We start from the raw sequence: 27,161 nt of genomic DNA, 5'->3' as shown, positions 1-27,161 counted from the left end.
ATCACATTGGACACAGTCCCTGTCCCACATGGGGCTCCCAGTCTTAATCCCCATTTTACAGATGAGGGAAATGAAGCCCAGAGAAGTTAAGTAATTTGTCCAAGGTCACACAGCAGACATGTGGGATTGGAACCCATGTTCTTTGACTCCCAGGCTCATTCTCTTTCCACTAGGCTATGGTGCTTCTCTGTCTGATTATCGGTGTGGATGGATGTTGTTGGTTCCTGTGCTGTCGCTGGGGAGGAGCTCTGTGTGTGTTTGTGAGTGTGTGTGAGAGAGAGAATAAGAATTGTGCCTCCTGGTCATTGCAGTAGAGAGGACACATAAGGGTGCTTGTTCAATCGTAAGTCTGACAAGACTGGCATGAGGTGATTGGGGCCTGTTGCCCCTTTGTGGGGAGGGATGAGAGGGACATAGCTTATACCCAGTGCTTAGTTCAGTGCTCAGCGCTTAATACAGTGCTTGGCATATAATAAACACTTAACAAATGCCATTATTACCCTCCCAAGGGTGAAGAGGAGACTAGATATCCTAAATTAATACTAGCAGGAGCTTAGCACTTTCCCCTCAAAGAAATTTATTATGCAAATACCTATTGTAACTCAATGCTTTAGCAGGCAGTAAACTAAAAAACACTGATCTAAGAGTACAATGTAAAATTGTGTATGATTCTCCAAGTTAACTACAAAATCCGTAATGTGTCTCTGAATCTTTCAGCCTTAAAAGCTTAGAGGGTTGATTCATTAATTTGCTTTTTTTCCGCAGATGACTATTTGAGTGATGCTATCATTTCTGAATGTCTAATCAGGTACGCTCATATTCATGAGGTATTTGGGGCGAAGTTGTTGTGTCTCTGTCTCCTCCTTTGCCAGAGCAGCGCTGGAGCACTAAGGGGCGAATCAATCCTGCTATTTCCCTGGTTCCTCATTCAAACCTTTCACGGTTTGACTGAACCTACTGGGTCACCCACTGCTGCTATTTGCTGCCAAAACTGAGATCAGGGACAATCCAGGAGATAATGGAGGGTCAATCAACCCCGAAACTGGGACTGTGGAGGCAAAGCCCCCCAATTTTTAGGATAGATGGGCAGTTGTCACTAAGTTACTCTGCCCCTTGGAGTTGAATAGGGCAGCTGGAAGCTGAAGTCACCTCTATAGTACCCCACAGCCTTTATGTACTTACCTGTAATTTATATTTTTATATTAATGTCTGTCTTCCCCTCTAGACTGTAAGCTCATTGTGGGCAGGAAATGTGTCTGTTACATTGTACTCTCCCAAGCATTTAGTACAGTGCTCTGCACACAGTAAGCGCTCAATAAATACGATGGACTTACTGACTGTGTAGTGGCTCACCCTTAGGCTATCCCTCACTGCACCACCCTTCACTACCATTCCCCAGTTCCTGCCCCTAGCAATCAGTGGCAGGCCTGGGCTCCCCAGCCCTCAACTCTTGGGGGCCGTGTGCTCTCGTCCCTCCAATTGATGTGGGAATCTGGACCTGTCCTGGATCTGGAGCTGAACAAGAGACAGGCATGGTTTAGAGGAACTGGAAACAAGAGACCTTGGTTCTAATTGCAGTTATTCCACTATCCTGTTGTGTTATATCATACTCTCCCAAGTGCTTAGTACAGTGCTCTGCACACAGTAAACACTTGATTAGTATGATTGACTGACTGACTATGTGATTTCAGGCCAATTTATCTCTGTTTCCTAATCTATAAAATAGAGATAATAGTAGCTGCCATGCAGGGATGTCAGGAGGGTAAAATGGGATAATATGATGTGAAAGTGCTAAAGAAATTCCTGGTATTGTTAGTTAATTATTAATAGCTATCATGAAATATTGAGCTGACCCTTCCCCACCCCCTCTGGCTGGTGGGGCAGGAGCCCAAGCCTGGCTGTAGGCCCCTGAGCTGGGGAAGAGGGACTACAGCTGCTGGATTGGGCAGAAGGTGGGTCCAGGGCTGCCGCAATCAGTCAACACTAGTTATCGAGCACCTACCTGTGAAAAGCCCTGTGTTAAGCACTTGGGAGAGCCCAGTAGAGATAGTAAGACATGATCCCTGCTATCAGGGATTTTACAGGCCTGTAATCCCTGCCCCGTTGGGTGGCAGACACAAACTCTTGCCCCTGAAGGTGCCAGGGAACTCCCACTTTCATCCTGGTCCTCAAAATTAAAATTTCACTCCAGGGAGTTGGGAACCAGGATTTTATTTTTGGGGTGAGCTATTTAAGTGGCAGGAAGGACCACAGAGGAACCTCTTACCTAAACGAGTGCACCTCAGAAAGCAGAAGCAGAAAACCAGTGACATGACTTTTTGGTCCAAGACAGATGCAGTTGATTGGAAAAAGAGTGGAATGGTGTTTTACTGGCTTGCCTTTGAGAAGGGACTGTTTCATAGTTCTTCATTTAAGGGTTCAAGGAAATGTTGAAGGGTTTGGAGAATGAGGGAAGGGAGGTGAAGAAGTGATTGTCTTGGGGAAAAGGAGGAGGAAATCTCACTCAACAACCCATATTCCTTTGTGCTTTTGGGTGTGGGGTTCATGAAACTGCAAAATATGCCATGTTTGACAACAAGGAAATCAATGTGCATCTTAAATTAGTTTTTTAGAAAAAGTAAGGGTGTATGGAAAAAAGAATGAACTAGAACAGGGTTATTGTGTTATCATATAATGAAGTAGGAAGCAGCTATTCCTTTAGCCTTTTCTCTTCAACCTAATTTTCTAACTTTTAATCATCTTTGTGGCTTGCCACCACACCCTCTCCAAGTTCTTATGAGATTAAAGTCTCTTCTTTTTTGCTCTTTCCTGCTTTCTCCCCAAGTTTTTCCTTTTAGTCCAAATCTCCTCTTCCCTCCTCTTTCCTTCTTTTTTCACCATATCTCCCCTTTCTTTCCTTCTCTCATCTCCCTCTCTCCCTCCTCTTTTCCTATTTCCCTTGTTCCTTTCTCCCTCTATCCATCCATTTGCTTTACTTCACTACTTCCAGGAGGGCAGCTTAAATTTGGAGTCTTAACTGGAATAGAACTCATGCACTAACACCGTATGGACACTTCAATACCACTATTATTATTAAGAAAGCTTTTACTGTTATTTCATTGCCACCATGGGTATGAAACAGGGTTTCCAAGGTGTTTATGTTCATGAGGTTCTGAAAAACTAACACAAATAAGAAATAATTAAAAGAAGTAAGAAGAAGTCCTGGTTCTATAGCAAAAGCAGCTCTTCAAGTCTATCAACAATTTAAAGGTTGAGCTTTAGGGCCCTGAAAGCAGATGAGAGAGGTTCCACCCTCTTAATCTTATCCTCACACAACCTCTGACATGACTGTATGCCAAAGAGTTGTTCTGGGTAAAAGGAAGAGAGAGAAAGAGAGGGAAGAGGAGAGGGAGAGAGAGAGAGCAAGTTGGAAAGAGAGAGGGAGAGGAAGTTGGAGAGAGGGAGGGAGAGGAAGCTGGAGAGACAAGGAGAAAGAGAGAGGTGGAGGGGGAAAGAGAAGAAGAATGGGAGGGAGAGGGATAGAGGAAGAGGGAAGAGGGAGAGAGAGAGAGGAAGAGAAGGAAAGAGAGACAGGATCCTCCCACAAGGAAAGGCAAAAAGGAGTAGGGCTGCCAATGAAAACACAGCTGGCACAGACAAGACAGATAGGGAATCCTGGCCCAACCTTCTTGCAGATGCTGGGCTGCTGTTCCGCAAATGCCAACCACTTCAAAATACCATGGCCTGGCAGGCACAAACAAGAACTGTATGTTGGTGTTCTACCGCCTACTCATAGGCAAATGTTAGACAGCAAGCTTTCCAAATGGCTCAAGTTTTGAGGCAGTAGGAATGGCTTCGGATAAATCCCAGAGAAATATTTTTTCTACTTAATCATTATAAACCTGGTGACAGGAAATTCAAGGTATTTCTGGCTAGGCGGAAGATAATGGCTGGTTTTGTGTAACACTGAATGCAAGAGAAAGGAGGAACAGCTGAACTCCAGGATCAGGAAGAGTTTGTGCAGAGATGCCAAAATTCACAGGTGGATCCTCCAACAGCTTCACCTCTTTGGCTGTCAACCTGGACTGGAAATCTTAAAATAAATTTTTGAATTTGCTTCTGGAGGATATGTCCAGATTTCTGGGTAGGGAAGGGAAAGGAAGCGTAAAGAAGTGTTTGGCTTCAAGAGGAGAGGAATCAGGCCTGCTGCTTTCTATTGGTTGATTTTTATTCCTGGTTTTTCCTAGTTGAGTCATTGCTTGGTATTGGGCAAACCACTGCAGTCCCTCAATTTCTCCATCTATAAAATGAGAATGATAATGCCTGGGTCACCTCCATGGGGCTATTACTATATATGGATTAAGAAAGGGCTATGGAAAATGCTGAAATTTCATATTAAATGTTTGTGCTCTATGAGGGGAAGTACAAAACTATTTTATCTGCTGTGCCAACAACTTGATTGGGTATTTTAAAATTATTATTATTATAATCATTAATAATAACAAGGCTACTACTACCAATAATTATAGTATTTGTTAAGTGGTACTATTTACTAAGTTCTGGGGTAGATATAAGATAATCAAGTCCCACATTGGGGCTTGCAGTCTAAGTGGGAGAGAAAACAGTGAGAATGGGGATGAAGACTATGAGTCCCACTTAGGACATGGACTGTGTCCAACCTGATTAGCTTGTATCTACCTCAGCACTTAGTACCATGCCTGGCACCTAGTAAGTACTTAACAAATACTTTTACAAAACAGTTATCACATCCCCATTTTGCAGATGAGAGAACTGAGGCATAGAGAAGTAAGTGACTTGCCCAAGATCACACAACTGGGATTAGAACCCACGTCCTCTCACTCCCAGGCATGTGCTCTTCCCACTAGGCCTCACTGCTTCTCTACATATAGGACCCTGCAAGGCTTGGGTCACTTGGGAAACAGTGTGGCTTAGTGGATTGAGCTCGGGCCTGATAGGAGGGCCTGAGTTTGAATCCTGGCTCTGCCACTTGTCTGCTTTGTGACCTTGGACCTTGGTTCAGAGATACCCTGGGGAGTTCTGAAGTTCATTGCAAATTCCTGAAACAAATTTCTTGTGGGGGAAGCTATGATTGGATCGGGTCTCACAAGACTACTTTGGTTCCACCTTAATACTACAGGCCAGTCAAAACATGTTGGGGGCTCCGAAACCTTCTGGCAGTGTGAGGTTTCTGATGGTGCTGGGCAGCAGCTTGATTTTGCCTGCTGGTTGACTTTTCCGCTTCAGGCCCTGGAGACATCATCACACCAACATTACTGCCTGACCAACTTAGAGGTTAGGTAGGCAGGCCCGAAGCCTGCATCTTGTCTCCATGCTGGGAGCAAACCCTGGCAGTGATTCCTTTGCCAATGGGCTTTCATCTTTGGATTCTACAGAGCAGATGGCCATACCTGGAGGTTAAACCAACCCATCATTTTGGACCAAGAGAGCCCCATGTGAGAGAGGGACTATGTCTGACCTGATTAGCTTCTATCTTCCTCAATGCTTAGAACAGTATTTAGCTCACAGTAAGCACGTAACAGATACCTTTTTTTTTTAAAGGCCTTTCCTGAAAACCAGCTGGAAGAGGGTAAATATCTAGCTCATTATCAGTCTGGGCTGTAGAAAAAACACCACTTAAAAAAATGGTATTATTATTAATAATAATAATAATAATAATGTTGGTATTTGTTAAGCACTTACTATATGCCGAGCACTGTTCTAAGCACGGGGGTAGATACAGGATAATCAGGTTGTCCCACGTGAGGGTCACAGTCTTAATCCCCATTTTACAGATGAGGTAACTGAGGCACCGAGAAGTTAAGTGACGTGCCCAAAGTCACACAGCTGACTGGTGGCAGATCCGGGATTAGATTCCATGACCTCTGACTCCTAAGCCCATGCTTTTTCTACTGAGCCACACTGCTTCTTTGTATTTGTGCCAGGCACTGTTCTAAGCACTGGGGTAGATACAAGCGGATCATTTGGACACTGTCCATGTCCCACATGGGAATCACAGTCTTAATCCCCATTTTACAAATGAGGTAACTGAGGCACAGGGTAATTAAGTGACTTGTCGAAGGTCACACATCAGACAAGTGGTGGAGCTGCGATTAGAACCCAGGGACTTCTGACTCCCAGGCCACAGCTCTGTCCCCACTTTCTGACAATTCTGAATGTAACCTTAGTTTGAAATGAGTAACACTGGACTCCCAACTGCTTTAAGTCTGTGCTGTTACTGTCATTATGAAAAAAATGATCTTAATGTCTTGCTTTTACCTTCACCCAAGGACATTCAAACCCAGGGAAATGGATCACCATGCAAAGTCTTTGCCTTCCATACGCTGCCAAGTCTTCATTTCAAAACTCTGGAGAAGCCTTTAATCAATGGATTAAAAGCTTTTGCATGTCAGTGAAGAAAACCTAATTTTTAAACATTCTTTTGTATCCAACAACATTAGTCTAAATGTCCCTTGCCACTGTAGAGTAATGAAGGAGAAGTCACTTTCATTCTAGTTTCCCATTATTGTTTATCTCCTCTTAAAAGACCACCAGAAGCCTCTTGTAAGATCAGAAAGGTATTTTGGGTGAAGTCTGCTATTAGCTGTTTTTACATACAAGGAACTTTCCTTACACAGAGCTGACCAACCTCTCTCTCTTATGACTCTCTCTACCCTGAAGAACTTGATAACTGAGTTGTTAGCTTTGTCCTCAACACCCATAATGGAGCATGGACACAGTTATTCTTGAGGGCTACTCTTTGAAGTAACTTTCTTTCTCAGTAATAAAGGCGGAAGCATTTCAAATTCTCCAGCTGTATTACTGCCTATTTGTCATATTGTATTTCCTCTAGACCCCATCTGGAGATGGGGTCCATCTTCAGTGTAAGAACGTCTAACTGTAGAATGGGGCAACTATCCACTGGGGTTTTTAACCACAAAATAAAGGAAGCTGCATTTATTCTGAGGTTCACTTACTTCCAGTTAGCATATTCCATAAGTGCAAGGTAGCTATATTATTGATAAGGATTGCCCACTGGAATCATATATAGGGGGGCTGGGGAAGGACTCTGCATTTGGTAACTCTCACTTCATGGATAAAAAGGAGCATGTTAGACTGTAAAGTCATTGTGGGCAGGGAACGTGTCTGCCAACTCCATTGTATTGTATTCTCCCAAGCGCTTAGTACAGTGTTCTGCATCCAGTAAGTGGTCAATAAATACCACTGATTGATTAATGTTGTCATGCTGTGAAAATGCAATGATTAGCATTCCTCCTCTCACCTGCCCACCCACCTAGTTGATGCTGGGCAGCCTCAGATTCACCTGGAACTTTTGGTTTGCACAACTCAGTGTCACTTGAGCTCCTTGTAGGCAGGGATTATCTCTCTTTATTGCTCTATTGTACTTTCCCAAGCACTTAGTATAGTGCTGTGCATATAGTAAGCGCTCAATAAATACAATTGAATGAATGAATGAATTTAAGGGGCAATCTAGTGGAAGAGGGAAAGGGTCACCTTTGTTGCTTTGGACTTCCACAGTGGTAACCTGGGTAGGAAGGAAAGGAAAAAGATGAAATCTAAAGGGAGAAATGGAGAGAGAAAAGAAAGCAGGTAGAAGAAGAGGAAAAGGGGAGAAGGGAGAATAAGTAGAGTAAAATGAATATATGAAAAATGTGAAAGGTCTTTGCTATCCATTGGGCTTTCCTTCTGTACTTCTTTTTTTCCTCCTGTCATCCCTCTCTCCCTCCTTCCTTCCTTCCTTTCCCTCCCACTCTCCTTCCCTCCCTTCCTCCCTTTCTCCTTCATTTTTTGCCTTCCTCCTTCCCTCTTTCTCTTTCTCCTTATCTTCCTCCTTCCTAACCCCAAAGATATATTGAGATGGAGAATCCTACAAAGCTCCAAACCTAATGGCCTCTGCAAGTCAAACTGGGGTTTTTATGGGAAAGTATTTTGGAGGGCAGGGGGATGGGAAGGTGGTGAATAGGGGAGGAAGAGAACAGTGGGTGTGGATGTCCCAAGAGTTTCACGGGTGGGGAGGTCCCAAATGAAAACATTTGAGTACTTTGGCTTAAATGTATATATGATAAAGTAGAAATGCTCACCCTGTACCTTTGAGTGTCTTCCCTCTGACTCCACTCATTTTTAAATCTCATCCATAACAATTTATATAAAGAGAGAATGTGTGATTGTGAGGGAGGTGGTCAGGGGAAAGAAGAGTGGGACTGAAGGCCCCGTAATATGTATGCTTCCCAAAGATTTCTCTGGGACACAGCTCCTTGGCTAGATTTTGTTTTCTCTTTCCTCAACATATCATGAGTGATGCGTTGTTGATATTTTTAGGTGCATTTCTCAGGGCTCTGCCTCTACCACGTCCCTACCAGGGAATGAAACTCATTAAAGTGAGTCACTTGGCAAAGACCTCTCTCTCCTGCATTTGGGTGCTGGAGCCATCGTGCAGAATTTGGTGTTTCTGTATCTGATGCTCTTGGGCTTTGGTTGGTGGTGGGTTTTGGTTTTGTTTTTTTTGGTGGTTCCTCCACCCCCCCCCCCCCCCCACTTACACTGGCAGCTCCAATTGTTAAAGCAGAGACAGCAGGGGGCACCAAATCTGCATATTTCTACTGGGTGCTTGCTTGGTGCGCCCACAGTCTTTCATAAAAATGTCACTTGCTCATATCTCCTTTTCCACAATCTGCTTTTCTCTTCCTGGGATTTCTTTCTCAAGCACTCCTTGGCTCTCCCTCTGCTGGCACAGCAAAGGACGATATTCACAGAATATAGGGCCTTCTGCATAGACCCACAGGCACACATGAGTAGAAGTACTGAAGGATGTTTTTTCCAAATAATTGGCTTGGTCAAGGCTTTGTCAAAACGGCCTCTGTGAGAAAAAGAAACAGTTATGCCTCCTCTGGCGCAGGGTGGGGGGCTGCTGATTCAGCACCGATCCTCTAGCACCTGATAAGCGGCCTTCCCCTCCTCCAAGAATTACATCCAAATGTGAGACAAAGCAAGATGATTTCCCCCATCTCGGGCAACTCTTCAGTGGCCTCTGAGTTCGTAAAATGCACTAATCTGAGTTGGGTCTTTTCATGCGTCTTCTGACCCTGAAGTGTGAATGAGCTCCTCGCTTTTGCTGTACGTTTGTAAAAAGCTTCAGTAGGGTTTTTTGGCCTTATTCTTGTAGATGGATAAGCCAGAGCAACGAAGGAAGTTTGACTACCAGGCTGAATTAATGGATGGAAATAGGAGACAAATAGTGGTAGTTGTAGTAGCGTTTGTTAAGCACTTACTGTGCGGAGAGCACTGTACTAGATCCTGGGAAAGAATACATGGGTGGGAATTAGACATGGTCCTTGTCCGTACCGGGGCTCATAATCTAAAAAGAGACTCCTGAGTTCCATCTGCAGCTTTCATTTCTCAAACAGATTTCTTAATATTCATAATAATAATTCTGATATTTGTTAAGCGCATACTGTGTGCCAGCTACTGTACTAAGTACTGGGGTGGATACAAGTAGATTGTGTTGGACACAGTCCTTGTCCCGCATGGGGTTCAGAGTCTTATTCCCTATTTTACAGATGAAGTAACTGAGGCACAGAGAAGTGAAGTGACTTACCTAAGGTCACACAGCAGACAGTGGACAGAGCCGGGATTAGAACCCATGACCTTCTGATTCCCAGGCCCATGCTCTATCCACTACGCCATGTTGCTTCTTACAGGCCCTAAGCCTTGGGCATGCATTGCCATAATGTACAACAAACTCTTGATTATGTAGAGACTAACTGACATATCAGTTTCGTGGATTATCCGGACCCTTTGTCCATCCGTTGCTTCGTAATCATCAAAGGGATGGTGGAGGGAAGGGAAAGAAGGTGAAATGAAAAGACTAAATGCCTGTGTGTATTAGGGGCAGATGTATTTTTTGAAAGGATTTTTATTTTGCTGAAAATATCCATATTTGACTTACATCTGTCCTGGGCAAATCTAACCACATGGAATTTTAGTAGTTCTGCCATTAGCCCTTCCTCACAAACCAAAACTTCAGGACATCTACCAGAATGATGGAAGTCAATACTCCCAATTCTGACCCCATTTGGTTGGATATCCTGAATATAGCCTCAAGACAGTTTACAAGGGCCCGGAGACCAACTGTCAGTGACTTGTGCAGGCAATTAAATATACTGTCCCTACCCATTCATACTCACCTAATGATATATTCTGGCCTTATCTTTCAGAGTGGCAGTGAATAGACTGTAGTGCTACTTCCGAGGAGATTGAGGTCACAACGGTGAGCCAAGGCTATGTGGCTGCCTACTATCACTTTCAGGGGGTGAATGCAGCACACAGGAGCTTGGGAAAGTCTGTGGCTTCTGCAGTAGCCGAGTCCCCGTGCCTGGGTTGGGTTGCCCCAGAGCTGACCTGGGCTGGTCTCCTGGTCCTCTGTGCCTTCCCATTTCTGGCAGAGGACTAGGAGTGCCAGGCCCTGATGAGGTGAATTACTTTGAGAGGAAGTGTTCTAGAGGGACAGTCTGGCAGTAGGGCAGTAAAAGCAGAGTGGAAAATGAGGCAGGATTACTTGTCCATAGTTAAATCCTAAAAATAAAGGTATTTGTTGTTCCATACAACATGCAGTGACAAATTTGCTTCTCAGGAAGCTGCTTCTTGGGAAGCAGCACGGCTTAGTGGAAGGAGCCTGGGGCCTCTGGGAGTTAGAGGACCTGGGGTTTAATGCCAGTTCTGCCACTCGCCAGCTGTGTGACCTTGAGCAAGTCACTTCACTTCTCTGTACCTCAATTTCTTCATCTTTAAAATGGAGATTCAGTGCCCTTTCTCCCTCCTACTTGGACTGTGAGCCGCATGTGAAATCTGATTCAATCAGTCAATCAGTGGTAATTATTGAGCACTTATTGTGTGCAGAGCACTATACTAAGTCCTCAGGAGAGTACAGTACAACAGAGTTGGTAGACATGTTCCCTGTCCACAAAAGTTCACATAACTGATGGCATTCAGCTTCTTCAGTCAGTCAAGCAGTGGTATGTATTGAGTACTTACTGGGTGAGGAGCACTACTAAGTGCTTGGGAAAGTACAATGCAACAGAGGTAGGAGAGCCAGTCCCTGTTCACAAAGAGTTTATAGTCTCAGGGGGAGATGGACATTAAAATAGATTGGGGATAGGGGATTTGGTAGATTAATAAGGGAAATAGTCGAGTAATTAACTTCTTGCACATTTGTTTTTGTGCAATAAAATTTTCTCCAACCTCTAGGTCAAAACTGTGGCTTGTTTTTGGCAAAAAGCACAGGCTCTAGCCCAAGTTAAGGCAGAAAATAAATCCCTCCTCAAGAGGCTCGATGAATAAAGTAAGCCAGTGAAGAGAGGGAGGGGTCCAAGAGCTACTTTTCAGCTCTGCTAACTGTCCCAAAGAGCAATGCAAGAAGCAAGAACAGAAATGAGCCACTCAATTCAGTGCAAATAGAAACGGCATGGAACAGATTGGACAGATTGCAAACTTTGCCACACATTTTCTTACCCCCGCCTCTCCTCATCAAATGATCCCAAACCAGACAATCCGTCTCTAGGCAGCATCACCCGCGGCACACTCTCCGTGTGAGAGCTCCTCTGGCAGTTCTGGGTAGAATGCTGGGTTTTCATAAGACAATCACTGAGCGGGTGTGAAACACAGATGGCCCCACCCACACCCAGAGCGCCACCTCGGCCCCAATGCCAAGTCAATGATGAATTGTTTCTATAGATGGAAGAGCAGTGCCATCAGATCCTGGGCGAGATGAAATCCCACTCGGCTGAAGAAGAGAGGCAAGTCTTGCTCACTGGGTTAGGGAAGCAGGACAGACCCTTGCGGGGCCTAGGCTTGGCCTTTGATTTTTGACCCAGAGGATCGGGGAAGCGAAAGGGAGGTTGGCAACTCTGGAGCCTTTGCTGTTGGTCAACTGGCTGAATCTGTCTGCTTTTGGCTTGAGAGGAGAAAAAGGGAGAGTGAAGTCTCCTCCAAATGTGAGGGGGAGTTTGGGTAGAGCCTGGAAATGACAAGAGTGGCCACGTGGTAAGATGTCTGGGCAATGCTGCAGGGAAAAGCAGTGTGGCCTAGTGAATACAGCCTGGGCTTGGGAGTCAGAAAGACCTGGTTCTAACCCTGACTCTGCTATTTGTCTGCTCTGTGACCTTGGGCAAGTCACTTAATTTCTCTGGGCCTCAGTCACTTCATCTGTAAAATGGGGATTAAGACTATGAACCCCATGTGGGAAAGGGACTGTGTCCAACTGATTTCCTTGAATCCACCCAAGTGCTTAGAACATAGTAAGTGCTTAAATACCACAAAAACAAAAAGGGCTGGTCCAACAGGTGGAGGGAAGGGGTTGGGGGCAAGAGGACAGGAGATCTAGCAGACAGAAGATGGTAGAGGCAATAGGTAATCAGGAACTGGCAAAAGGAATAGATTCTGGAGGGGGTATAAAGCATCTGGCAGGCAGAGCAGGAGCAGAGAGCCCTTTCTGGGGCTTCAATAAAGAGGGGGCCTGCCGAGTGCTATAAGTGAAACCTCAAAGTAAATTCTAGGTCTGGATCCTTGGTGGGAGGCCTCAGGCCCAGAAGCCCAGCCCACTGGCTTAGTCTTTATAAACTTCCTTGGACATCCCAAAAGGTTAGCTTGGCCCCACTGGGGGAACAAAAGGCAGCCCTGGATGCAGTGGCCGTGTGAGCCTGTGCAGCACCCCTGCCTGGCAGGTCTTCTGCATTGCCAGAATGGGTTGGCAGGGCTTGGGTCAAAGCTAAGAAATTGGGCCTACTGTTTCAGTGACCAGCTGAAGCAGCTCTTAATTGTTGCTGAGACTCAACAAGGCTCAGCCCCAGCACCTTTAGGGAGAGGTCCAGGACCTCTAGTCCCAGGATCAGAAGGATTAGTGCTGGGAGGGCATATCTAGTCTTCCTCAGTCTCCCCCCAGCCCACGATTCCCATCACCTACTAGGGTCCCTTTCCCCTCCTGGCCACTGATGGCCGAGGCGATAGCTTGGGGAGAAGTGCAGGCCTTTAGAGTCCCTGGGACAAATTGAGTCTGAGCAGGCTGTTTGTTTTGTGTTTTGCCTCTGCACTGTGGCATATGGGTATTAGAGCAATTACTCTAATCTCAGCCTCCTGTGCAATAGGCGTTCTATGGAATGTGTAAAATGCCAGGTTTACAGAAAAAACTAATACCTCTCATAAAACAGGGTCCATAAACTTTCGCTTCACCCAGCGTTTTTGTGAAAATCGGGGAGGCTCAACCCATTTCCATGAGGTGTTTACCTCCCCCCCATGGATTGTCTCTTGGCAGGCTCTCAAACCTTCTGCTCGGCCTCACTGGGTATCTCTAGCTGAAGGAAAACATACATTCCCTCCATGTTTCTTGGCAAAGCATCTAGTGTAAGAGGAGAAACAAAGAGGCATCATTCAATCAATCAATCAGTCATATTTATTGAGCACTTACTACTGTGTGCAGAGCTAGCTACTAAACTCTTAGGAGAATACAGTGTAATAGAGTTGGTAGACATGCTTCCTGCCCGTAACAAAGCAGTGTGGCCTAGTGGATAGAGCACAGGCTTGGGAATCAGAAGGACCTGGGTTTTAGTGCCAGCTCTGCCACTTGTCTGCTGTATGACCTTGGGTGAATAACAACTTCTCTGTGCCTCAGTTACCTCATCTGTAATATGGGGATTAAGACTGTGAGCCCCATGTGGGACAGGGACTGTGTCCAACCCAATTTGCTTGTTTCCATCCCAGCGTTTAGTACAGTCCCTGACACATAGTAAGGGCTTAAGAAATCCCACAATTATTATTACTACTAGGCACCTGGGAGAGTACAGTAAAACAGAGTTGGTAGATATATTCCCTGCCCATGATGAACTTACAGTCTAACTTTCGGCCTAAATTCTCCTGAATCCATACTAAACATCCAGGGTGAGAGATTTGGACTTTATCGTTACCGAATGAGACCTGTCTAGTCCTAAAGGGTGCAATAAATGGTGCTGATCACTTCCAACTAATCTCTGCTCTAGACAAAACTCTTGGGTATCTTCACAAACCAGACAGAGGCACTTGTATTTTACAACTGTTTTCTTCTGTACATTTTACAAATGTTTTCTCCCCTGTAAGCTCTTTATGGGTAGGGACTGTAATAATAATAATAATAATGTTGGTATTTGTTAAGCACTTACTATGTGCAGAGCACTGTTCTGAGTGCTGGGGTAGGTACAGGGTCATCAGGTTGTCCCATGTGAGGCTCACAGTTAATCCCCATTTTACAGATGAGGGAACTGAGGCCCAGAGAAGTTAAGTGTCTTGCCCACAGTCACACAGCTGACAAGTGGCAGAGCTGGGAGTCGAACCCATGACCTCTGACTCCGAAGCCCAGGCTCTTTCCACTGAGCCACACTGTTTCTCTGACTGTAACGACGGTAAGCTTGTTATGGGTAGGTGACGTGTCTGTTAATTCTGTTGTACTTTCTCAAGTGCTTACTACAGTGCTCATGCACATAGTTAAATGTTCAATAAATACCACTGATTGATTGATTCTGTAGATTTGCAATAACCAACTCCATCCAGCCGAATTTATCCGCTGCAGTAGGACAGTGGCCTTGGCCTGGGATGATTCCAGGTGTTTCTACCTTTATATCATTCTCTGCCGGTTGAATGAGATGGATCACATTTATTTCCCACCTTTCTAACAATCCCATAGCATCTGGGCAGATCTGCTGCTTGATAATTACAACATTGCCTTTCCCAGCAAGAGGCCTCATTTTAGTTTCTATACCGGAGTGATGGCTTTAATTAGCTGAAGCACTCAGCCCCCTGCTTGTGTGGCAGGTTTGTGCTCTCATTCTCATTCTGCAGATGAAGAAACAGAGAGATAGAGAAACTTTTGGCAACAGGTCCTCAGCTTATCCATGGCAGGCTGAAGGGTAGAACTCAAGGTTATCATTATTATTAGAAGTAGTAGTATCTTCAGCATCATCATTATTATTATTATTTGTTAAATGTTATTGTGTATCAAGCACTGGTCTAAGCACTGGAGTAGATACAAGTTAATCAGGTTGGACACAGTCCCTGCCCCATATGTGCCTCACAATCGAAGTAGGAAGGAGAGCAGGTATTGCCTCCCCATTTTACAGATGAGCAAACTGAGGCACAGTGAAGTGACTTGCCCAAGGTCACACAGCAAGCAACCAACAGAGCCAGGTTTAGAACCCAGGTCTTCTGACTCCCAGGGTCTTTCCATTAGGCCACACTGTGACTGCTCATTCTGGTGAATGATGCTTTCTGAAAGTCTTGCAAATGGTTACTTGCTCTCCCAATGGGATAAGCAGCCATTTTTGTGGACCACACAGTAAAGAATGCTGCTTGTATTTGTTTGATTAAATCTGTAACTTCTGGAGGAGATGAGCTGGTTAGGTTTTGATATTTGTTTTCACCTCAAATATCCTTTTTGTCATTAGTTTGAAAGAGAAGAATAATATCCTGAATTTATAGAGTGTATTATTATTAAAATTTTTTCAGTGACATTTTTACATCAGCCACCTCCTTTTCTCCCCATCACATCCCTCTGTGGTAGAGAGAAGCAGGTATGATTTTCCTACTTGACAGATGAAAAAAGGTTAAGACTCAAAGGAGGTTAAGTGACTTGCCCAAGGTAGCACAGAAAGAATAATAAAGTAATAATAACAATAATGGTATTTGTTAAGCACTTGTATGTCCTTGCTGTGAAGAGCCTGGAAAAAAGTCATGAAATATGCTGATGTAACAATTGCCACAAAGATACAAATTGTCTAAGGTTTCCAGGGACAATGTATGGATCTGAAAGCTGGACAGTGAAAAAATAGGATAGAAAAAACATCAATTCTTTTGAAATGTGGTGTTGGAGAAGGCTTTTGCAAATACCATGGATTGCCTGAAAAAGTGACAAATGGATTTTGTAGCAAAAACCAACGTGGTCTTTGTAAGGCCAAATGACTCTATTTAGATTAGCTTATTTTGGACACATAATCAGAAGGACTAAGCCTCTGGAGAAGACACTAATGCTAGGAAAGTCCAGGGAAAATGTGGAAGAGGTAGACCGGCAGCTAAATGGATAGAGACCATTACAACAATACCGGAAGAACCATTAGAAAGACTGCAGATTATGGCAGAGGACAGGACGCTCTGGAGAAAGTATATCCATGGAGCCACTATGAACCGGAAACAACTCGACAGTTAATAATAATACTGTATGCCCATAACTGTACTCAGCACTGAGGGAGGTTATATGAGATAATCAAAATGGACACAGTTCATGTCCCACCTAGGGACTCTAACCCCCTTCCCACTTGGGTGATAGCAGAGGGCTGGACTGGTGGCTTCCCTTTTTGCCACACCTCTTTGGATGGAGAGTGCATAGGGTAGATCAGGGAGCAGCAGTTCCAGATGCCATCCTGGGGGAGATGTCTTGCGAATTCTGCAGAGCCTATCCCTCATTTTTCCTGGCTGTCTTATGTACTTCTGATGATAGTGAGGGGGCAGTTCTCCTTCCCAACAGATACTGGATTTATGTAAATCCAAACTCCCCTCCCGCACACTGTAAGAAAGGTTAGGTTCCTCAAATGAGTCTAAAAGGGAGATTATCCATTCGGCAGAGAGATCTCCCATGGGATGGCTTGAAGATTCAGCTGGGATTCTTTACTGGTTGCTCCAGGGATTTTTATCTCATGGCTCCAACATTAGATTTTATTTGGAAACTTGGAATGTAGCCAAAATGGTTTCTTTTCATTTGGGCCACCCATTAATGTGGCTCAGTATCCTCCTTACTTCTTGAAACCAACTCTGCGCCCAAGTAGTGCTGATCCAGAATGCCGCCTGGCGATCCCCATTTTGCTAGTGGTTTTAAATGTAAAGGGATGGTTCAGTTTTAGTTTCTCTAATATGCAAACAAGATAAAGTTTCATTTATTTTAAAAAAGTGCATTTGCATAAGTGCATTTGCATTTGGCTCCAAGAACAACAAAAAGTGAGAAAATGCTAGAAACCAAGAGAGAAGATATTCTAAGCTGAGGGAGTCATCCAGTGTAATAGATGGCTTGAGGAGCATTAACAGTATCTTTAGAAATACTTCCCATTCATAGCAACCTCTATCTCCAGCTTTTCTCTTGCGCCCTGACCTTGGGTTCAGAATACATAAAGAGAAATGTGGCCAGACATCTTGCTTTTGGTGGGACCATCCCATTCTTAGTAAGGTTCTGCCCTGCTGTCTAAAAGGCCTTGGATGGGGGACCCATCAGGATCCTGCTTTCACCTGGGAATAGGAGAGTGGGAGCTGAGAAACAGAGTAGGAGAGGCAGCACAGTACTCTGTTCAGTGGAAAACCTGTGTCAGAGGACCTGAGTTCTAATCCTAACTCTGTCATTTGCCTACTGTGTGACCGCGGGCAAATCACTTAATTTCTTCAAGCTGCAGGACAGCAGCGAGGAGGAGAGTGAGTCTGTCCTGCCTTCTCCTCCTTTGTTTTTCCTCTTCTTCTTCAGCAGCAGCAGCAGCCATCACTGCTGGCACCATTACTGCTGGCTCTATGAGTGACTCAGCTCTTCCCAGGCTTTTCCTTGGAGTTTTTTTGGGGTGGTCAGTATATTGTATTTCTGGACATGCCAGAAACTCCAAGAAAGGGTCCAGGAAGACTTAGGTCAGCTATGGTGATGGTCTTCACAGCCACTCTGGTCACTGCTGCTTGACTGGGCCTGGCAGCCAGCGTCTCCTCTGCCACTTGGCTGTGTGGGAGCTTCAGGTGAAGTGGGCCTGCTGACTGACTGCTGGGGCCCAAGCTGATGGGCAGTGTAAGTGAATGTCCTCCACTTTTCTGGTCTCCTTTCTCCCCAGATCGCCACCCTACCCTATCTTGCTCTCTGTCTCTCTCTGTCTCTCCTCCTCTATCTCTCTCCCTCTTTCTTCCTCTCTTTTGTTCCTTCTCATCCCTCTCAATCAAATCAGTCGTGTGTATTGAGTGCTTACCATGTGCAGAGCACTCTATTAAATGCTTGGAAGAGTGCAGTTTAACAGAGTTTGTAGGTGTTCCCTGCCCATAGTGAGCTTACAGTCTAGAGGACTTCCCTCTCCCTGTCTCCTCTCTCTTGGTCTTTTTTCCTTGCCACCATCTTCCTTCCCTTTTGTTCACCCTCCATCCACACCCCCAGGGGGCTCCTCCCTTCCCTCAGCCCTCTCAAAATTTTAATATGTTAATACAGAGACATTTTAACTCTACCCCAATAAATCATGACCTGCTTAGCCCAACAGAGGAAATGGTACAAAGAGGAAGCATTAAATATCTCGGGGTTGCAGTTCTCCCCTGTTTAACTGTAACATTTTGCCAAGCAATTTCTCCTCACTGCCAAGGAGGTCAGGCTGCTGGACAGCCAGAGGGGTATTATGGCCTAATGGAAAAAGCTTGGGAGTCAGAGGATCTGAGTTCTAATTCCGAACCTGCCACTTGTCTGCTGTGCGATTTTGGGCAAGCCAGTATGCTTCTCTGTGACTCAGTTACTTCATCTGTAAAATAGGGATTAAATGCTACTCCTTCCTATTTAGACTGTGAGAACCACGTGTCCAACCTGAGTATCTTGTATTTAGCCCAGCATTTAGTACAGTGCTTGGTACATAGGAAGTGTTTAAGTACCATAAAAAAAAAAATCCAAAATAGAAGCTGACCAATAGCAGTGTTCCTTAGATCATGGTACCTCCCTTCAATTCACCTACTATGTGGCAAAGATAAATAACCTAGCAATAGTCTCCTCTGTGTTTTGACAGCAAAATATCTCACCTTCAGGGCAACAATAGATAAATGGTAATAGCTCAGAGCATATTTGGAGCTCTGTATTTTCAGAGTCCCTTACAACCACAAATTAATCCGCAGATAGGTAGATATTATTCTTCACATTTTACAGATGAAAGTATGGGAGACTCAAAGGGTTTAAGGTAATTTACACAAGGTCATGCAGCAAGGTAATGGCAAGGACCAGAAGCAAAAAATTGTTAGAACTGGGATTTCCTGATATATGGTCCTCCCTCCAGCCCCCGGGTCTTTCTTTAAATTAATGGTAACTGTCTTTAGACCAAAATGCTTTAAGTTTATATATATTATAATTAATTATCACCTGTTCAGGATCATAAAAGGCTTTGCAACAAAAGGAAAGGTAAAGTCAGTGCCTGCCAACCAAAAAGCTTATAGTCAAAGTATTGTTTCCAAATGTTACCATTCCTCAATCACATGCCTTTCCTATCTGACAGTTATGTCACAGTTTGGGGTCATTGAATTTCTAGTCTGTTGTAGTTCTCAAGTAGACCGAATAGGCATCGAGATATAAAGCCTCACAGCAAATTGAAGGTTTACAAAGCTATGTCCAAGCTTCTAAATGGCTGCGAGATCCGGCCCTACCAAAAGAAGGCACACTGTGGCTTCTAGAGCCCTTTCATCAGCAGCCCTCATGAGTGAATTCTCAATGTTAAGTGGTAGGCCGGTTAAGCAATAGTGAGGTCGTAGGCTGTAGTCAGTTTCCGCATGGAGGCAACACTCGTAGCAACACAGGTTTCTCTAGCCGGGGCATATGAGGAAAATGGATCATGGCAAAATGAACCAGTAGCTGCCGTATGGCCAACTGAAATGGGACAGATGCAGCTAGGGAGGACAGAACAAATATTTTAAAGACACAATGAAGCCCAGTCTCAAATGGGAGAGAAAGCAGCAGATTGTTGATGATGACAGTGATGATAATGGCTTTTGTTAAGCGCCTACTATGTGTCAAGCCCTTGGGTAAATACAAATTAATCAGGTTGGACACAGTTCCTGTCCCACATGGGGCTCACAATTTAAGTGAAACGACTTGCCCAAGGTCGCACAAAAGGCAAGTTACAGAGCTGGAATTGGCACCCAGTCCTCTGACTCCCGGGCCTGGGCTCTTTCCACTAGGCCTCGCTGCTTCTGTTGGGAGACCACTGCAGCAGGCCGACCAACCTTGGTGGGAGGTGATCATGGTTGTGGTCCTTGAGCAGAGGCTCTGCAAAGATCGGGACCAAGAGGCAGGTTTAAAACCACAATGAGTGCTGCAAGTGGCAAACATAAAATAAGAAATGAAGTAGAAAGAGAGAAGACAAAGGACAAGAGAAAGAACAGGTGGCAGAGTCTGGATTGCTAGACTGTGTGCATCAATTAACTGTCAGAGAGGATCAGTCAGAAATAACAAGCAAAATATACATCACTCCTCCTATTTTAAACATACAAAGTAGCTATTTTTGTGGAACTTGTTAAGCATTTACTTTGTGCCAAGCACTGTACTAAGTGCTGGGGTATTTACGAGATAATCAGGTGGGATAAAGTCTCTATCCCATATGGGGCTCGCAGTCTAAGTAGGAGAGAATAGGATTTAATCTCCATTTTACAGATGAGGAAACTGAGACATAGAGAAATTAAGTCACTTGCCCAAGGTCACACAACAGACAAGTAACAGAGCCAGGATTGAAATTCAGGTCCTCTGACTTCCAGGCCCAGGATCTTTCCATAAGGCCACACTGTTTTCCATAACATCCTATCAACTAGGGTCGATCAGCCTTTTGGATCATTACAGTGCATGAACCATGTAGTGCAGGACCAAATCCACCTAACAATTAATGCCTAAAGTATTTGTCCCTCCATTGTCATAATAATCCACAGAATTCTTGTAGAGCTGGACAAAAGACAGTCAATCAGTCAATCAACTAATGGTATTTATTGAGCACTTACTATCTGCAGAACACTGTACTAAGCATTTGGGAGAGTACAATGCAACAGAATTAGCAGTCACGTTCCCTGCCCAAAGTGAGTTTACAGTATATATGACTAGCAGGGATAGAGTGGGATATTGGTTCCCTATGAGTCTTACACTCTAACTGACATTAGAGTGTAAACTCTTTGTGGGCAGGTAATGTGTTAATTGCTTGTTTGGTACCTCTCAAGCACTCGTGGGCACCTGGTAGGCACTCCATAAATTCTACTGCTGCTAGTCCTTTTCAGCCTTACCCACATGCATGGAAAGGATTCACTCACCTTCAGCAGGGACATGACCCTACAAGGCTCATTTGTGGCAGAAGAAACATCCTCCTTCCTCCTGTTTTCCCCCCCACTCCCACTCCTCATGCCACCTTTCCCTTCTCTGGAGTCAATCAGTCATATTTATTGAGCACTTACTATGTGCAGAGCACTGTACTAAGTGCTCAGGAGCATAAAATTCAACAGTATAATAGACACATTCCCTACCCACAACAAGCTTCCAGAGTGCAATTTTTTTAACTTGAAGTATACAACAATAAGCAGACTTTTTAACCCTCAAAACCAAGGGTGACAGTTGAGGGCACTGAGGGCCAGCAAGTCCGGAATTTAATCCACAACTCGCTTATATAGTTTACTTTCTTGTTATTTTCTCATTACAGGTGCTTGAAAACCCTCTTTATGCTCCTCATTTTGGAAAATGCTTCTTGCTGAACTTCCTGAAAGGTGAAAAAAAACCCCAACGTTTTTAGGACACTTTAACAGGTGGACAGGAAAACTTGCAGAGGTTCAGGCCACCTTTATGACACCTCAGTTCTCTGACTCTCAGGGCTGGCTTTAGACATCTGGTCACCTCCTCCCTAGGAGGCAGACACCGGATACTCAGAGTGCGTGAGACTGCATGTTATGCCAGGTGTGCAGCATAATGTAATGGTGTCATTTGGAGGTCTGCCAGCCCCAAATCTAGAGCATTTCTCCAAAGGTACCTTCAACCACTCTCCCAAGCGCTTAGTACAGTGCTCACTACATAGTAATTGCTCAGTAAATATGATTGAATGAATGATTGAATTTGCTCTGGAGCTATTGAGTTCCATTCCCAGTTCCCTGTCAACATAGGTGCTACTTCCCAGCTGTGGGCTCTTTTAGCAGGAGCTGAGGTAGAGGGAGACTTTCAAATTTTCAGCTACCATTGCCCCACAGCCACCCCCTTGATGGTGCACTCAGAGGTGGCTTCTCCTGTGACCAGCTGCAGCTAGCTTTCCTGACGATTTCATGAGGACAGAGATAAACCAAAACTAGGGGAGTTCCTTGAAGAGGGGCTAAAAAATAGTTTGGAAGCTAATGACCTTAGGTAACTGCTATAAAGTCTCAGGAAACAGTCATTACACAGCTGTAACCTCAGACTGACTCAGAGCTGTAGTTTTTTTTAAAAAAGGTATCAGAAGTTCCACTTCCTTTCCATTCTTCTCCCCCATTCCAACCTAAAAGGAGCAAATGAAAGCCCACTAAAGATAATCTCCAGGAAATGTGTTGATGTGGGGACGGCTTGAGGCCTGATATGAAAAAGTTGACACTTTAAAATGCAGTAACGAGTTTATTTGGTTAATATTCATGGGTACATTAATGGAACTAAGCAGGCTTGACTGCATTTAGTGATTTAATGTTTTCCATTCTTACTAATGAATCACTGACAGCAGGAATTCCAGGGTAGGTTGAATAATAGCTGAGATTCTTTACTGAATGAAATCTTTAGGGATCAGGGATTTCTGCTTAGAGTCACAATGGGTGTGCAGGTACAGGTCAGAGCATGCAGGTATGATGGCACTGGCTTAAGCTTTGGCATGTCAGAATCCCCGTCTGACTAACGTGAGCTTGAAGTTCTGTCAAAACCTACTTAAGTGCCTGAATCTGGATCTGAATAGCTTGGCCACTGTCTCCATTGAGCTGGGGCAAGTGTCTGACTGCTCTGACACCCACCCTGGGCCTTGGGATCTTTATCATGATAATGTTGTTTTATCGTGATAGGGTTGTTTTATCATGATAATGTTATCTTTTTTGTTTCATTCTGTTTTGTGCTGCCATCGGGGGAGATTAGGCTGTGACCTCATCATTGGGCAGGAATTGTCTCTATCTATTGCCGAATTGTACATTCCAAGTGCTTAGTAGAGTGCTCTGCACATAGTAAGCACTCAACAAATACTATTGAATGAATGAATGAATGAATAAGCCCTTCCATTTCATTCGAGGCCCCCACCCCTCTATTAGGTTTGTGGATACCCTTTTTGTGTCTGGGGATCTGCCTGAGTGTCAGTACTGAGGTACTCTCTCTCCCTCTCTCTCTCTCTCTCTCTCTCCCTCTCTCTCTCCCTCTCTCTCTCTGTCTCTGTCTCTAACACACACACACACACACACATCTGGATTCTGAAAGCATCTCACACAAATATATATCCATGCAGGGGACAAGGTGTGACATGGAAATGGGAGTTAGCAATAGTGAGGGTAGTGAGGGATAGAGGAAGCCAACACTGAGTGTCTCAGTTGACAAATCTGTTTTTCTCCCTTCATGCCAGGGCAAAGGAGAGCAGCATATATGGTGCCCAACTGGGGATTTGTTCAAAGAGTTGAAAAATCAGGTAGGTGTCCCCTCCTGTAAATACCTTCATTTTAAGAAGAAACAATATTTGGTTCTGAACTGATGGAGGATAAGGAGGTTGTAGGCAGTGGGTGACTGAGAATTAGAGTGGATAGGGGTCTTCTGACTTTTTGGCCTATTGCTCTTTTGGTCACAGCTTAATTTATTTTCCATCAATTGCTTCTGAAATTCCCATCTGCTAAAAAGGGAAGAATTTTTTCTTGTGGTGTGAAATCTACTAATTACATGACTGTGAGTGAACAAACTTAATAAATGTTAATATTTTAGCCCCTTTTAAATGAAAAAACAAACACATTTATATTACAAAGGACATGCCAGCTTGCTGGCTAATTATCTGGATTCTGAAAGCGTCTTTTGTAATTCAGCACTAAGAGGATCTGGTTAAAATTGCCCATCAATCATATTTGCCAATACTAATAACAATGTCATCCTCTCTGTAATTTAAACTGTCAGCCAACATGCACAAGAGGGGAATCTCTAGCTAGTAAGAAATAAAAAGCCCCCAAATTAATCTTGTATTTAGAACCCTGATCAGTCTTTTTTTGTGTTTACCTCAGGTGATTATTCTTTCAATAACACTTTGTCTTCTTTTCCTAAAAGATCAAAGTACTTTATTTTGTCATCTCCTTAAGTTTCACAGCAGAGTAGTGCTCACCAACCTATATTGTTTCTATCTAGTTAGGGCTGCTGCAGCCACCTTATCCCTAGCACTGGATCCATGTCAAGTCACTGACAAGGAAGCGACGATGTCCACAGCATTGTTGGAGGGGACTAGAGACAGGACTTGGCTCTCTGAGTTTAGTAAGGATAGGAAGGCTGGTAAAGTGGTGGTACCCGATGGGAAAAACCATTACCTCCACTTTCCTTGACTTGGACCAATCCAGGGACACTAACAAGCTCCTAACCCAGGTCTTTTCCCATAGCTCTGGACATTTCATAGATCACAAATGGCCACTGTCTACCTATTTCCATCTGTATTCTGCAAAAACTCCTAACCTTTGGTTTCAAGGACCTCCAGCAGCTTTCCCCAATTTATATTTGGGTTTTTTTCACCTGTGACACTCCACTTATCGTTCACTCTTTCCTAACACAACTTCTATCTATGACCCACTCTAGACTGTAACCTCTCGATTGTAAGCTCATTATGGACAGGGACTGTGTCTGCTAATTCTGTTGTATTATACCCCCTTAAGCACTTAGGACAGTGCTCTGCATACAGCGCTCGATAAAGACTATTGAATGAATCGAATGAATTAATGAATTGCAGAGCTGCACTATTCTCCATTACTGCTGTGTGGGGAGTGATTTTCCCAGCTGTATCAAAGCAGGAATTCCATAGCTCCCTCTGCTCCTTGCTGGGGGGGGAGAATCTAGCTGCTTATCCTTCTCCAGCCCTAGCCCTCTGCTAGATGATCTTTCTAATTATGGATAGGTAGAGCCCACTCTTGTCTCCACTTCTAGACTGTAAACTCACTATGGGCAGGGAACGGGTCTATCAACTCTGTTATATTGCACTCTACCCAAGTGCTTATTACAGTGGACTGAACACAGTAAGTGCTCAATAAATATAATTGAGTGATTGATTGACAGCTTTCCAAAATGTGTAAAATGAAAGTCTGTTTAGCTTTAGCAAGAGGCTTGAAAGTATACCCCAATAATACAACCATTTAGGCTCCACCTACTGCTCGTTGACTTGCTAATTCTGAACTTCATTCTGAACCTTCAGTGAAAACACAGACTGTTCCTCACCCTAGTCTACTAAATTAGAGAAGGGACTGTAGGGCTGCCTATCACGGACCTTCCTCCCCGAACCTGCAGGCATGAGAGGCAACCATTGACTGGGAGGGGGGAGTTTGTGTGCTCAGAGTGTCTTAAGGGACTTACGCTCCAATTCTAAGAGCTGACCACAGCAGCCATGGATGAATGACTTGGGTGACTCAATGGGGAGGTGCCCCTTGGTGCCTCTGGAAGTTACTGTAATCCCATACCCAGTGCCCTCTTGCTTTTCCCCGAGCCCCAGAAGACTTTCTGGATGATTTCTCTAGCTTTAATTAACTGTTTTTATCTACTACCTGTTTGTGGTGTCACTATTTCTGAAGGTGACTGGGCAAAGTCAGTAGTCTTCTGCCCTTTCCCCTTTGCTTCCGGTTAAATGAGGTACAAACAAAGCCACAGGGATGGCCAGTGTCAGTCTTCACTACAAAAATGTCTGCATTGCTTCAAGCTTTTTTTTAAAGATGTTGCTTATCCATTCATTTTGGTTGCAGACGATTTTCAACAGGAGTCTTCAAACTGTCTAAGGAACAGGGTTTTGGGGGCTTGCGCACAATCCGGCATTAGGCTTTGAACAATTCATTATCTTCTCTTTGCTGCCTCTTTATGTAACATGTTATAATGCTGAACACAAAAACGAGACAATCTGTGCTCCTTTATAGTCATTAGTTCTGTCTCTATTTTTATTTCTTCCAACCAAGAGCGGAAGCAAGGCTTAATGCTTTCCCAAGGATACAAACGCTTCCATTTTGTGAATCCCTGCTGGAACAGTGACCAGGTTCTTTGAAAATTTCATCAAGGTTTCATTTTTCACAACTGTCAAGGTTCTTTCTTAATTATTCTTAGCATTCAATATTTAATATGTATCACTAGAATAGGTCTAGTTTATGACCTGGTTTAACCTCCCTCCCCTCTCCCTCCCCCCCAACCCTCCTGCTCTCCTTTTGGAGCTTCAGGTTACTCTAGGAAAGACAAGATAAAAGGAGGATGGAATAGTTTAACGACCAGGGCAGATCTTAAGCCTTTTTATCTTGTGACCCTCCACCCCCAGTATATCCACATATTTTATTTTAGGAACTATTACCACCACCAAACAGCTTGCCTGGAGCTCTGAACTCTTGTCTTCCTCTCAGAATAATAATAGTAGTAATAATAGCACTTATTAAGCACTATGTATCAAGCACTGGTCCAAGCACTGGGGAAGATACAAGCTAATCAGGTTGGACACTGTCCCTGTCCCACACGGGGCTCACAGTCTTAATCCCCATTTTACAGATGAGGTAACTGAGGCAAAGAGAAGTTAAGTGGTTTACCCAAGATCACACAGCAGACAAGTGGCAGAGTGGGGATTGGAACTCAGATCCTTCTGACTTCCGGACCTGTGTTCTATCCACTAGGCCAAGCTGCTTCTCTGGAACCAAGACAATCCAGCGGACTTTCTTGAAAGTGATGTCATTTCAGGCTAATTGCCACATGTGGATCTACCTTAAAAGGTGGTTACTTGCCTTTTGAAACCTACATCAGATCAGTTTATCTTTCAAAGGGTGACCATAAGCCTCTCATCTTCAAGGGAGTTGATCCCTTGAAAAATGCAAGGTTCTTGGGTATCACATCCCAGATGATTTGCATGTCTGGGAGGGGCCAGCAGCCAGCTGTGTGGTGGTGGTAGTGGAGGAGGCCCAACTTTTGGAAGAAACCGTTTCACTTTAATCAGAAAGCCACTGGTTCATCATCACCACCACTGTCATGCCCCAATTTGGAACGACAAAATTCCCTTCTCCATAATCCTTGCATAATGTAACAATAGATTGTAAGCTCCTTGAAGACAAGATCTGGGTCATTTATTGTATTTTCCAGAAGACTAGAATAATGAACTGTAGTGCATTACTGTTGCTCACTTTAAGGGCTCAATAAAATTCTACTGAATGAA

At 44.2% G+C, this 27,161-nt stretch overlaps 1 long non-coding RNA gene across 1 annotated transcript; it reads left to right on the top strand.

The window, feature by feature from the left end:
• Positions 1 to 771: 771 nt before the first annotated feature.
• On the top strand, positions 772 to 27,161 carry LOC120639026. Its single transcript, XR_005661139.1, has 4 exons — positions 772 to 808; positions 21,468 to 21,531; positions 23,376 to 23,438; positions 26,629 to 27,161. It is a non-coding gene; the product is annotated as an uncharacterized LOC120639026 (long non-coding RNA).

Source organism: Ornithorhynchus anatinus, chromosome 19, assembly GCF_004115215.2.
Source record: "Ornithorhynchus anatinus isolate Pmale09 chromosome 19, mOrnAna1.pri.v4, whole genome shotgun sequence".
Lineage (NCBI taxonomy): Eukaryota > Metazoa > Chordata > Mammalia > Monotremata > Ornithorhynchidae > Ornithorhynchus > Ornithorhynchus anatinus.
The sequence above is the reverse complement of the archived record's forward strand: the minus strand, read 5'-3'. Positions and strand labels throughout refer to the sequence as shown.